This window comes from Protopterus annectens, chromosome 1.part2 (genome assembly GCF_019279795.1).
Source record: "Protopterus annectens isolate FY-2018-M chromosome 1.part2, PAN1.0, whole genome shotgun sequence".
Classification (NCBI taxonomy): Eukaryota; Metazoa; Chordata; order Ceratodontiformes; family Protopteridae; genus Protopterus; species Protopterus annectens.
Window position 1 is genome coordinate 215128127 of NC_056727.1, and position 13706 is coordinate 215141832.

General features: G+C 37.4%; 1 protein-coding gene across 1 annotated transcript in view; it reads left to right on the forward strand.

Annotated features, from left to right (window-relative positions):
- Nucleotides 1-13706, forward strand: part of LOC122788674 — a 341452-nt gene that overhangs the window by 273601 nt on the left and 54145 nt on the right. The gene's annotated exons all lie outside the window — the stretch shown is intronic.

The window sequence follows — 13706 nt, forward strand, 5'->3', positions numbered from 1 at the left end:
GAAAATCTCAGAGGACAGTTTTGTCATTACACAAGGACAGACTGTGAGTACATCAGAACTGTACAAGACTTTTCACATCATCAGTAGCTTGATATGCATATGCACGTTGAGTGGTCAGCATGGGTCTGATTTATTTATTTTTGCTTTTTTTGTTTAACCATGCAAATACATTGACCAAAAAATACAATGTTTTCAGTCACAATCCAAGCTAAAGTCACAGTTAATATAAGACAAACAGTGTTAAACCAGAATTGCACAGAGTAATATATTAAATTACACTGTTTCAGAAGAGCATAAGCAGACAGAAAACTTACTGAGTAATTTAACATACTTGGAAGTATAATCTTTGGAAATACTAAAGAACTGAGTAAGCATTACTAATAAAATCTAATGCTATCAAATATGGAAAAAAAAATACTAGAATGCAAAATACAACTGTAAACTGCAAATATGTATATCAATGAACAGAAAGAGACAAGAAAGCACGCAAGCAAATGGGAAAGGCAGATAAATGCTAAAGCAAATTCATGCTTGTAACAAACAAATTGTGAACACAGCTTTTCTGTACTATATATTAGTAAATTCTGTATTCTGGATTATGCAAACAATTTTCAAAATCTGGGTTAATAATGAAAAAGTACATTGACAGGTCAAGAAGACCTTCCCATCCCAAAACAGTTATACACATATGGTGATAATTCAGCAGTACTGGAAATTCAAGATTTTTGATGAGGGTGAATATTTTAGGGCATAGTCTGCTGACTGGGAGACTGAAACCCAATGCCTGGTAGTTGATTACCATCAAGGGTTTGGGGGTTGGCATTTGGGGTTGGGGGCTGGTTAAGGTGTTTACCTTACAGACACAAAGTACAGGGTTTGATTTTCACCTTTGGGAAGCATGGTCAGGCTTAAAAAGACCCTAGGGTCATTAACCTAGTAATCACCTATGAACTAGGCTTTGTTTGCCATTATTCCTGGCATTAATCTAGTACTGAAAATAACTTAGCATTTAATATTATTGAGACCGCTTATTTTACACTTTCAGATTTCACAAAACAATACACATGTGAATCTTGTTTTTCTTTAAAAGAACCATGCTGTGTATCTACTTTATTGGCACTCATTGCTTCTTAATGAGAATCGTGCTTTCATGCCACTTTAAATCCTGCATATTTCTACTCCTGAGGCCAGTACTATTGTAACATTTCACAGAATATGTATCAGGGCCATGCCATAAATTTTTATTAGTGTTTGATAGTCTCTTAGCAGACATCCAAGGCCAGTAAATCAAATCAATCAGCACAGTCATGTAGGATATAATTCATATGGCTCTGTATAGTACTACATGTATCTCTGCTACTATAAAATTGTGCCTGTTCACAAACAGTTATTGCTTTCACATGATATACTTGTTCTAATTTTCATAACTTCTAACAGTCCACACAGATCAGACAAATTTGCTTTTTTAAGTGATGCAGTTTAAAACAGGACATTTATTTATTTTTGTATTCACATTCTTAATTGAATAGATTCAGCGTGTGGCTTGCAATGATAATAATTTGGACAAAACTCTCTTTTTAGTACCCCTTTTCCCTGTTCTTCAAAAGCATCTTGACACAATATATTACATTCTATACCTTTGACTTTTTTACATTAAGCATTTTACTTATTAATTTTCAACAATTCTTGCAAATAGTCTGACTTGCACTCTTGATTTATTATATCACCTACATTTTCAGACTACAATATATCAGCTCTTTTCAATAATGTCACAAACAAATGGCCCATTCCATGTTTTTATTCAGTAATATACAAATTACTTTTTAGCTACTTAATTTATGGTGAAAGTATGGTTTTAAGAACAAAGTGTCTTCTCTTCCAGACTGCTTCTACCTTCTTTACATATTCTGCTATAACTCCTGGAATAACACCTGTGCTCTACTGTTCATACCACAAATTAGTCTTACTTTGTCTATGGTAAAGGACACCTGCATACCACTGAGACCCCCCTCAGCACTCACCTGTTTGTTAAAAACCTTGCCTCTTTGTCTCTTTCTGCCACCAGTAAGTTATTCACTACCCGAGCTTACCCAACTCTCTTAGTTAGCTATACTCTCTTGTTTTCTGTTTGTGGTTTCCTTTTAACTGTTTTTATCTTACTACGAATACCTGTGTATACCTCGCTTTAACATCTCCTCCCGCTCTGTCTACTCCTCGCCCCCTCTTCTACTTACCTGCTGACTCTCACTGTGCACTCCTTACTATTTCCCTCCTGGCCTGCTGATTGTGTTTTGCAGTGACTGCCATTTCCTGGCCCAACCCGCTTCATTCGCCTTGGTTGTGCTCAGGCTTACTCTGCTACTCTACCCTACTCCCATTCACCCCCCCACACACTTTTATTCATTTATACTGGCCACACCTCATTTCCAACCCCTACCACTCTCTCCACTTATCCAATCTCAGCTGTCCCCTATAAACTTCCTACCACTCCTCAACAATAGCTTTTTATCCCTCTTCCATATCATCTAAGATCAATTACTGTTTATACCTACCCACATCATAACCTCACTCTCTCTTCTCCTCCCTCTCATTATCTCACACACACTCACAGCATCTTAGCATATTTTCAGCCTTTTACTCTACCTTCCCTTAACATACTAATGCTCCCTTCTTGCTCACTCCTCTCTACTTTGTAAATTAATTTCACTTTAATACTCTCTATTCATCATTTTCATCTTAGTTCTCACCCCTCTCTTCCCTAGTATATAACCTCTTCCCTACACGCTTAACTAGCTCTCTGTTATCCTTCTATCATTATCTCATTTCAGCCCATCCCCCTCTACCTCACATCAATCCTGCTTGTGTACCTCTCTTTATTTACATCTTATCATACACACCTTCATTTTTCACATTCATCTCCAACCTACACTTTTTCTATACTCCACAAGGAACCCTCCCTGCCCTTTTTTATTTGCCCCTCTCTCTTTGACTCTTCCTTCACACATCTCATCAAAATAAAAATATTCTCTGTCTCTGTCACAGCCTTCAAATCTAAATACAACCCCACTGGCTTGTACCTTTATGCAAATTAACCTTCCCCATTTTCTAACAATTTACTATCTTCCTGTGACATCCTCCCCAACCCAGGCCCATCTAGCCCAATCTCAACAAACATCTGTCTCACTAAACATCTCTCTAACTTTGCTATTAACATACAAAGTCTACATACTAAACTTACAGAACTGCACTCCTAGATTACCTACCAATCACCACACATCCTGGCCCTATCTGAAACTTGGCTAAAACCACATATTTCTAACACTGAAATACTACCTTCCCACTACAACATCTATCGCCAAGATAGAACCACCAAAAAAGGTGGAGGTGTTGCAATTATGTATTCTGAACACCTTAACCTGTTCCCCCTGCCAATATCTTTGCCTAACTTTCAACCAGCTGAACTACTACTTCTAAACTGTCACCTCAACACCCTTAAAAAAATTGTCATTGTCTCTATCTATATCCCACCTGGAAACAACATTCCCATCCTCGAATCTACTCTAACATGGATTTCTATTAACATCCCTTATGAGACCTTACTACTAGGTGTCGTAAATATCAACTGGAAAAACTATCCTGTACCTCTCCCTCCCTTCATCAAATCAACCTACATGGCTTCCATCAACTTATCACAACTCCTACTTGCTTCAACAATAACAGTACCCAAGGTACCACCTCAGACTGGATTCTTACCTCTAACCCCACCATATATCATGACCCCAGAGCCCTGCCCAACTCCCTAGGTGACCACCTCCCAATCCAAGTCCAACGTTACTCTTCCCAAATACCTAAATTCCACCATTTTAGAGTGTGTTGCAAGCTTTCTTCTTTCAATCCTGAAACCTTCAATAACAGGCTCACTTCCATAAACTGGTGCTTTCTTCAGTACCTCCCTCTTAATGAAGTCATTCTACACTTTAATCGCATTTTTCTTGATATACTTGACTGCTTAGCTCCTCTCAGAAATGTGAGAATCAAAGCCAACTAGTCACCTTGGCTCACCAAAAACACCCCATCTCTCATGAAAGAAAGAGACAAAAGTTGGAAAAAAATGGCTAAAAACTAAATCATCAACATTCCTACAGAAATATAAAGAACTAAGAAATCTAGTAAAAATAACAATTACCAAAGACAAGAAAACTTACTTTCATAATCCCTAGTTCTCCTAAAAGTCTAATCCCAAAAAATTCTGGCATACTATCAATAAAATCTTAAATCCAGGTTAACCTACCACTCCCAACCCCTACCCTAATAATTCTCCCTTAGAAACCGCCACCATACTTAATACCCACTTCATTGAATCTATTCAAAAACTTACCCAACCTTCCCAAAGCCACCCTCATACCACTCATTACACATGTAACACAATCCCTTTCTGTTTTAACTCCATATCCACAGCCTACATCAAGTCTCTTCTACAAAAACTGAAACCTTGTTCTCTCTCTACCGATAACCTCTCTCCCCTCTTTCTTAAACTCTCTGCTCATTCCATAGCCTATCCTGTCTCTATCCTAATAAATAGATCTATCCAAGAGTCTACTGTCCTTGACATCTGGAAATCTTTCTACACTATTCCACTTTACAAGGAGGTAACTCCACTGAGTCCTCTAACTACAGATTCATTGCCATACTATCTCCGCTATCCAAAATTCTCGAAAAATTTATTCACAATCAGCTTTTAACTCACCTTGTTAATGAAAATCTTCTAACCCCCACTCAACATGGTTTTAGGCCACACCACAGCACCTCTTCTGCCCTCCTTTCCTTCACTCACTCTGTTGCTGAAGCCAGGGACAAAAACTTTCTTGTGTCTTGCCTCTTTCTAGACATCTAAAGCTTTTGATACTGTCTCCCATTCCAAGCTACTTACTAAACTTACTGATCGTAATCTCTCCCCCTCTACTATTCACTGGTTCTCAAGCTATCAAATAGGCTCCAATCTTTCAGATGGCAATCTGCTTGCTCCCCTTTCCTACCTATCCAAACAGGTGTCCCTCAAAGCTCAATCCTTGGTCCCCTCCTATTCAACATCTTCACCAATCATCTTTACTCCTCCCGTAATACCTCCTCCCTCATACAATATGCCAATGACTGTACTCTTATCTCTTGTGCTGACAACATCTCTCAACTTCTTTCTGTCACCCAAAACTCCTTCTCATCTGTGGAAAAATGGCTTACAGAGCATCAACTTATACTTAACCCAAAAAAAACTAATCTCCTACTATTTATCCCCAAAACTCTCCACCACCTTAAATCCACCTTTACTATTTCTCTGCTGGATAACACTCTTACCAAAGCTGAGCCTCACACTAAGTTACTGGGTACAATAATCAATAACCAACTCAAATTCGACATCCATATCCAACACTGTCTCAAAAAAACTAACATAAAACTGGGTCTTCTCTACAGGAATAAGAAATTTCTTGCTCCCAACTCCAAACCCACCCTTGCCCAAGCCTATCTCCTTCCATGTCTCCTCTATGCCTCCTCTATCCTAGCCCACCTACAATCAAACCTTCTTTCCAAACCAGAACAAGCTTACAATAACATAGTCAGATTTGCCAGTAACCAGCCTTATAAATCCCATCATTGCCTTGCCTTGAAACAGCTTCAATGGCTAGAACTCCCCCAGCTCTTACTACTTGCCCAGCTGCAGCTGACACACTCCCTAGTCAAACCGCTAGCCTGCCCATCACTCTCTACTGTAGTATCCCCTTACACTCCAACCCAGTCTTTTCGTAGTTCCGACCAGCACCTTCTAGACATCTATAAGCCCAACAAAACTTATGGTAAACTCCTCTATAAACACTCTGTGTCCCTTGCATGGAATAGGCTGCCATCTCATATTCGTAACATCACTAGTTCCAGCTGCTTTAAAACTGAAGTCAAGCACTACTTTCTGAATTCAAAAACCTGTCTTTGCCTAAATCCTCCATAATCTGCATTTTCCTTTCTTCACTACCTGTCTACATCTAATAATTTAATGACTAATCTGCACACTAGACAATACTACATTATGCTACTTGGGAAAGATATGTCATTATTGTAAATACTTAAATGTACTAGTTGTATTTACTTCATTTTGTTTTATTTTTATTACAGTTATTCGTTTCACCTGATTACTGCATATGTAATTTTTGCTTATGTTGTATTGCTGCACTGTTTTTCTTGGGTTTGTGTATATTGCCTTCTATATTATCTTTTCATGTTTGTATTGCTGGAGCTTTTCTCCTCGGGTCTGCACTGAAAATGGTCCATTGTCTCAGATGGAATAACCTGGTTAACAAATGTCAAATAAATAAAACATATTTGTTTTCCGTTAACATATATTTTAGAAAGGTTCCTTGTGGCACATATTATGGAACATTTATTAAAGATGAATAATTCCTTCCTTCATTCCTGTAACTAATGTACGTAGCTTGAATCCCTGCTATATTATACTTTATGTCAATGTAATGATTGTCTTTCTTATTTCCATTAGTGTTAGAATGTGTTCTTACTTTATTTTTCTTTGTTGTTTTTTGATTCACATTTCCATAGTTATTTGTTTTAATTGCATACTTGTAATTTGATTTGCTGTGCAAACACCTACAACTTTAGATAAAGGCCAGGTCTGACTTTCAGAAAATCATGGCCACTGCTTCATAATTTTTTCTTCCACTAACAATTTTATCTGTTATTAATGAATTATGTCAATCGCCATAAGCACAAGTCTTAGGTTGAAACCTTAAGTGCCTTTAGTCGCTGTACGTACTATATCTTTGTAAAGAACACATGATGAATACATGGACATTTCTTTCTAGACACACAATAATTTTTGAATATACAATTGCTCTTATTATTCAATGTGGCATACTGTATCTTTTTAATTTTCTTGGATATTCTATACATTTAAGCAAAATCAAGTTTTTTGATCCAACCATCTAATTTGCTGCTAATTTTTCATGAAATGAGGGAGATATTAATGGATGCAGTTGAATCATTTTGCACTTAGACTCATACTGTTGCATTTCCAAACACATCAGCTCTGTACAGCTAGCTTAAAAAACAGTTTGACAGTTTACAGGTTGTCATTATATGATTGCATTTGTTGTTACTTAATAAAATGCTTGCAAATTGTCTGTATGATCCATTTTTTAAACATAGCTAATTAAAAAAAACAGATTTACAGATTAAAAGTTATTCATTAACAGACTGCAAATATGATTGCCTATTTTTCAGTGCTCAGTGCCTCTGTGCCTTGTTTGCCTCACCCATGTTACAACACTAAACATATGAAATGAAACATCCTTGCATCAAGGCATTTGCATTTAAAGTTGTATATCCTATAAAACATTACTATGTCACCCTAGTGCCCCTCACCAGCTGTCTAATTCTACAGAAAATAGGGATCTTACTAGAGTGGTACTTGCTTATCTTGTGAAGACTTTTGGTTCTGTAACTCATTCGTCAAGTTTTCTGGTTTTGTGAATCACTCATTATTGCAGTCTGAAATAGCACTCTATGGTCTAAGTAGTGAATTGCTTAATTGGCCTGACAATATTTTGTAGAACAGAATTTTCAGAATATCATTGGATCACAACCTACCTCACTCTCATGCCATGCAGAAATGTGTACTTCAGTGTTCTCTTCTTGGACCTTTTATTTTTGCTTTTCCTTAACTCGTATACCCTTCAGCTTTCACAGATCAAGAAGCTGGTACATGCCAATGACATAGCCAGGTGGGTCTCTAATTAATATCATAGCTGTTACATGCCAATGACATAGCCAGGTGGGTCTCTAATTAATATCATAGCTGTTACATGCCAATGACATAGCCAGGTGGGTCTCTAATTAATATCATAGCATGATTACTGACATGCTTAATCTTGCCTGGGTCTGCCTAAATGGACATCATATGGACCTTTAAGTTAATCTCAGTGAAACAAAATCTATGTTTTCTGTTTCCCAGTCTAAACTAAAGATGGTATATTTCTGCTTCACAAGTGGAATAATTAAATCTGTATCACACATGAAGTACAGTGTTGCAATGCTAGATCCAATACAGAGGATCTCTGCATATGTTTATAAGACTTTACACATGACACTGGGTATACTATCATCATGCAATATCATTAATAACTTACACCATCTCATGAAACAAGACAGAGCCTGGTGAAGCTGATTCCATTCATATCATCAACTGACTATTTCCAAAAGTGGGAACTTGCCAGTTTACCCATCCATCCATCCACAACCCCTTTTTCCCAATTTATTTATTTATTTTTTTTGCACATGGGGTCGGGGTTTTATTTCAGCAGTGACAATCATCCAGAGCCAGGGATTCCACCACTGGCTGCCTAGCCCTGATGCAGTAGGGCTTCCAAACCACACACACACTCACACACACACACACACACACACACACACACACACACACACACACACACACACACACACACAAAACTATGACCAATTTAGAGTGTCCAGTCCACCTACTATATGCCTTTGGAATGTAGGAGGAAACCAGAAAGTAGAATTCTTACTAGGTATTCTGATTTACAGCTTACTGAACATGGGCACCTACACAGCGGTATGTATGATCCTTTTAATCAAAAAACGAATTGGAACCCTTAGATTTAACTTCTTTCAAGCCATCCTCGCTTTCTATTCCCAACTACTATTTAGCCTGTATATCTAAAACGTTTTCTTTTTTTTCACATACAATTTGGCACTCTTCATCCACAGTTTGAGAGTACGCACAGCTCTCAATATTTAATATAAATTCAGGTCTCTGCTTGCACAGGAAGTATCCAGCTCATGCTTAGATGAGGGTTGCGACTTCAGGCTGTAAAATATATTAACAGCATTACTACAGCTTATGTTTATTATTTTTGTGATAAATGTTGCTAACATTAATGTTTTGCCACTTTATAGTTTATATTTATGATTATGTTTTATGATTGGCTGCACTTTTTTGCCTTTCATTGAGTTGGGATCATAAATAAAAAGAGTCACTGTTCCCTTACTATAAATAAATAAAACTAAATAGGTAAACTAGAGGTTTGTAGCTGGAATAAACTATCTGATAATCTTAGGACTGAGAAGTCTGATTATCCTTAAAATGGTCCTGGCAAGCATATAAGAGTTAGGAACATATTTGACAGTATGGATGTTAATGTCCATTCTACTAACATCAACAGATTGTTGGTTTATGAACTGATTGATGGGCTGCATAAATACTAGCTGGCTGAAAACAGCCACACATGTCATATGTCTAATCTGCTCATAGTTTGCCATGAATTCGATAGTTGTTCTATGAGGTAATACTGGTTTACTATTAAAACTTGGAAACTGCATCAGTCAACCAGCATATGGTCAACTTGCAGTTTCCAAGTGGGCAGAATGTCAAACCCAAATCGATGGACTACACCACACTGAACAGGTAGTATCAATCGAGCATTTGGGTTCGACATTGTGCAGGGGGATTGCGGTTTAGTAAGGAACAAGGAATTAGTCCATTTCCTCACTGAAGTGCAATCTTGGAGTTGGTATATTTAATGTGCAGGGGGGGTGAAGGGGGGCATAGCCCCCCTGCAAAACAGTAGAATTAATTTTCCATTGACTGTAAAGTCTAACGGTATGTTAATGTTCATAGCAGGAGGTGTGTGACGTCACCTCCTGCTATGCCGAATACATCGAACCATGGTTGTCAATGTATTCATTTTCAGATTTGTTTACTTTTTGGCATGCCGAATTCCACATTTAGAGTCAACATTTTAAAAGGTCGACCGATGCGGTTTCGGCATGCCAATAGTAAACCAGTAATCCCACATTCCTTACTGCTATCACTATGCAAAAGAATAATTCATGATGTCAGATATTTCTACTAGCACATGCTTTTCTACCATAAGACTAATGTAAGTGTCTACTGTAACATCTGTAAGAAAATAATACCCTTGTAGCACTTTTGAAGCAGCCAGCAATAATATACATATTCCCTAGTTCGATCTCTTCTTTTACTTTTTTAAAATGTTGTATATTCACACAGTGTTTAGACACGTGAGATATGTAGACATCTGCGTTATGTCTCAACAATCATCTTACTCAATCCTCACAAGCCCTTGTCCTCCATATGCCTACAGAATAGACATAATAAAGAATTTGCACTTTGATGTTTGAATTTCTCTTTGAATGTCTATTCTGTCCCCATTATAAAAGCAAAACCTTTAGTTATACATGATTTTCAAGCTAGATATCTACTAGATTAATGTACAAAGTCTTGAGCATATTTTCTTTTTCCTTGTTGCATTTTTCTTAGTGATGCAGCAAGGAACTATAAGCCCTATGATATTTGCAACACTTTGGCAATTGAAACTTTTGTTGTAAAATAATAGACTTTATTGAATAATATACAACTAGTACCTCGATAATTCACCATCAAGATTCTAAACCATGTAATCAGTCATTCATTTAAATAAATTTCAACAATTCTACCCCTGCAATAAAAACAATCCCATGAATTAATACTTCCATTGAAAACCTGAGAAAATTTCATTCTCAGAGCTATACACACCTATATAACAAACCTATATAAGCACTTGTAAATATGTATAAACCTTTGCAAACCTATACTACACAAATATATATACACGCATACACACACACATACAAATACACGTATGCACACACACACACACACACACACACACACACATATATATATATATATATATATATATATATATATATATATATATATACATACATATGCATATACATATGTATGTAGGCTGTTTAACTACATACTTCAGTCATTTTGGAAATTTCTGATTGTGGTCTTGCTATCATGGAAATGTTTGCTCGATGTGGCACCTTTGCATGAGAAGAGATTTAAAGAATTCATAGTCATTCTGATCGGAGGTCTCATTTGCCTAGATAACATGCAAAAATTACACATTTGCTGAGTTTAGCTTGGTGTTAGTGTTCTGCGAGTCACAGATGCTAGAATTCTAATAGCTATTGATAGACATGTTTTGATGTCATATTGTTTATTTTCCATTCAAAATACTGCTCAGATATCCAGAGCAACATATACTAGTATAGACATGTTTCCTAGGGGTATATGTATGTGTAACCCATGTGTTTACCATGCTTCATCTGTTTACCTGTATGATTTAATGACCACAGCAGAAGTTAAAAATTGTTTGGATTTGGAAAAGGTATGCATGATGTGAAACAACAGCAGAATAAAATAGGTTGCTCTCTGTCGTGAAGTCTTATCTGGTACTATAGTGCAAGCTATAAAGTTAAATACTGGCTGTTATGGAGGGGAGCATTTACACATGTCATATCAGCAGATGGCTGTTATGGAGGAGGGCATTTACACATATCATATTAGCAGATGGCTGTTATGGAGGGGGACATTTACATGTACCATATCAGCAGATGAAGGTCTATATAATAAACTGCTGGAAACTATTAAGTGGTAACAAAGCACAATGTTTAAGTTCTGCAGATTGTGATTATGCATTTTCTTTTTTTGTGCAGGGAGTTATACAAGGAATAGGCACAGTTTCAGTACCTTTACATATATCCTTAGTAATGGAGACTCTTGTTTTCAACATGTACAAACAGGATGCATTATGTTCACAGGATAGGGTAGATGAATCTGGATAATTTCAGTGAAGCTGAAAACAATGTCCTGATGCAGGCACTTGAGGTGCTATACCTTTGGGGGGGGGGGGCATGCCAACAATTAAGGAACCATGTGTGTCTGTCTGATTTACAGAAAATAATTGATGTGGATAGACACAGCTACACAATAAACCATTGCTTCATTGACATGCTCACCTGTGCCAAACAGAAGGCACAAAAGATGGCAAGGGAGACTTCCACAACATACAACATAGGGTGATCGACCAGGGACAACCAGACTGACAGCTGTGGAAGTGTTCCTTGTATCACTGAATGGAGAGAATGAAACAGGATTTATCCACAGGAGGGTTGTGGATGTAGTTGCCAGTCTAATCTATTCCTCTGATGTCTCAGTGGGTGATGGATTAGATTAGTAGCAAATTGCGTGCACACAGCTGTTACACCAGTGGATGCATCCTATTGAAGTATGCACAAAGCACATTTCTTTTAATGGGCATATCAAGAGTGCAACAGGTTGCCACCACCAGAAAACATAAGACAATATGCCAAGAAACTGACAGTATATACAGTGCTGTCCTACATGTCAGAAGCACACTTGAAGCATATTATAAGGTCTTTGTAATACTGTTGTCGATATTATATATTTTAAGGTGGAAACTTTGATGGGCAACATGAAGAAATGGTTGTGGCTGGACAATGTATGGAGGTGCTCACCTCACTAGAGTCCAGTGATGATACTAATTTACCTGGAGATTTGTCACAGTCAGAAGACATGTTGACACTGGTACCTCTTCTATTCCTGTGACTAGAACAGTCCTCAACAGAGGGTGCATGCATAGCTGAAGATAGTGGTCCCCTCATGGTAGGCATACCTACCATAGTTGAGCAACACAGGGATAGACAGTACAGACAGGATTGACCATTAATCAGCAGATCTATGCAGAAAGATGCTTAACAATCCTGCCTTTCCCCTTATTTTGGAGTGCAATTTCACCCTTCCATGCATCATACGATTCTTGTCTACAACACACATACCTACTGTCCTAGCTGAATGTACCCTTCTGAGAGGGTACACAATCTTTGACTATGAAGTCATTACATAATTATAATGACCAAGTAACTCTTGGACAGAAACCCTTCCCCCCACAACAAAGCACATTCGTAACCATGCAGGAATGCTCCTGTAACTGCATTTTGCGTTCATATATTACCTGCCTCACAAAAAATATATCCATGTTCTGTATACTTCTGGTGTCTCATTCAGAAGAAAATGAAAACCATAATCACCACAGTAACATATTTCAATTTGCTGTTGTTAGATGCATACAGTGTCCCCCCAGGAACCCATATCATTTTATTTGAAAGTAATAATATAATGACCTTGTGTTTCACCTACAGCATCTTTCCTTGCTCCAACTGTAAAAAAATTCAGCCACCTTCTGTGTGCACCTCAGATGTTTGATTGCAGGGAAAGTAAATGAAACTATGACCACAGTAAATGATTCCATCTTCTGCTCTTGGGCACATAGTCACATCCACTTCCCTATGCAACTAGCAATATCAATGATTGTTTTGTATGAATCATATAATTCCCCTTTGCTTTCATACACAGCCTACCTATTAAAACAAGATAAACACTTTTGGTGCACATGTCTAGTGTGTGATTGTAAAGAGACATAATGGAATCAATAATGAATTTTATATTATTGTTCATAGGTTCATAGATTAGTACTAAACTAGCTGTCCTTGCAAGCCATTTTAAGCCTAGCCAATTATCCCTTGTGAGACTCAAACCCTGCACCTTGTGTTTGTAAGGCAAACACCATAACTATTCCATCTTCTGCTCTTGGGCACATAGTCACATCCACTTCCCTATGCAACTAGCAATATCAATGATTGTTTTGTATGAATCATATAATTCCCCTTTGCTTTCATACACAGCCTACCTATTAAAACAAGATAAACACTTTTGGTGCACATGTCTAGTGTGTGATTGTAAAGAGACATAA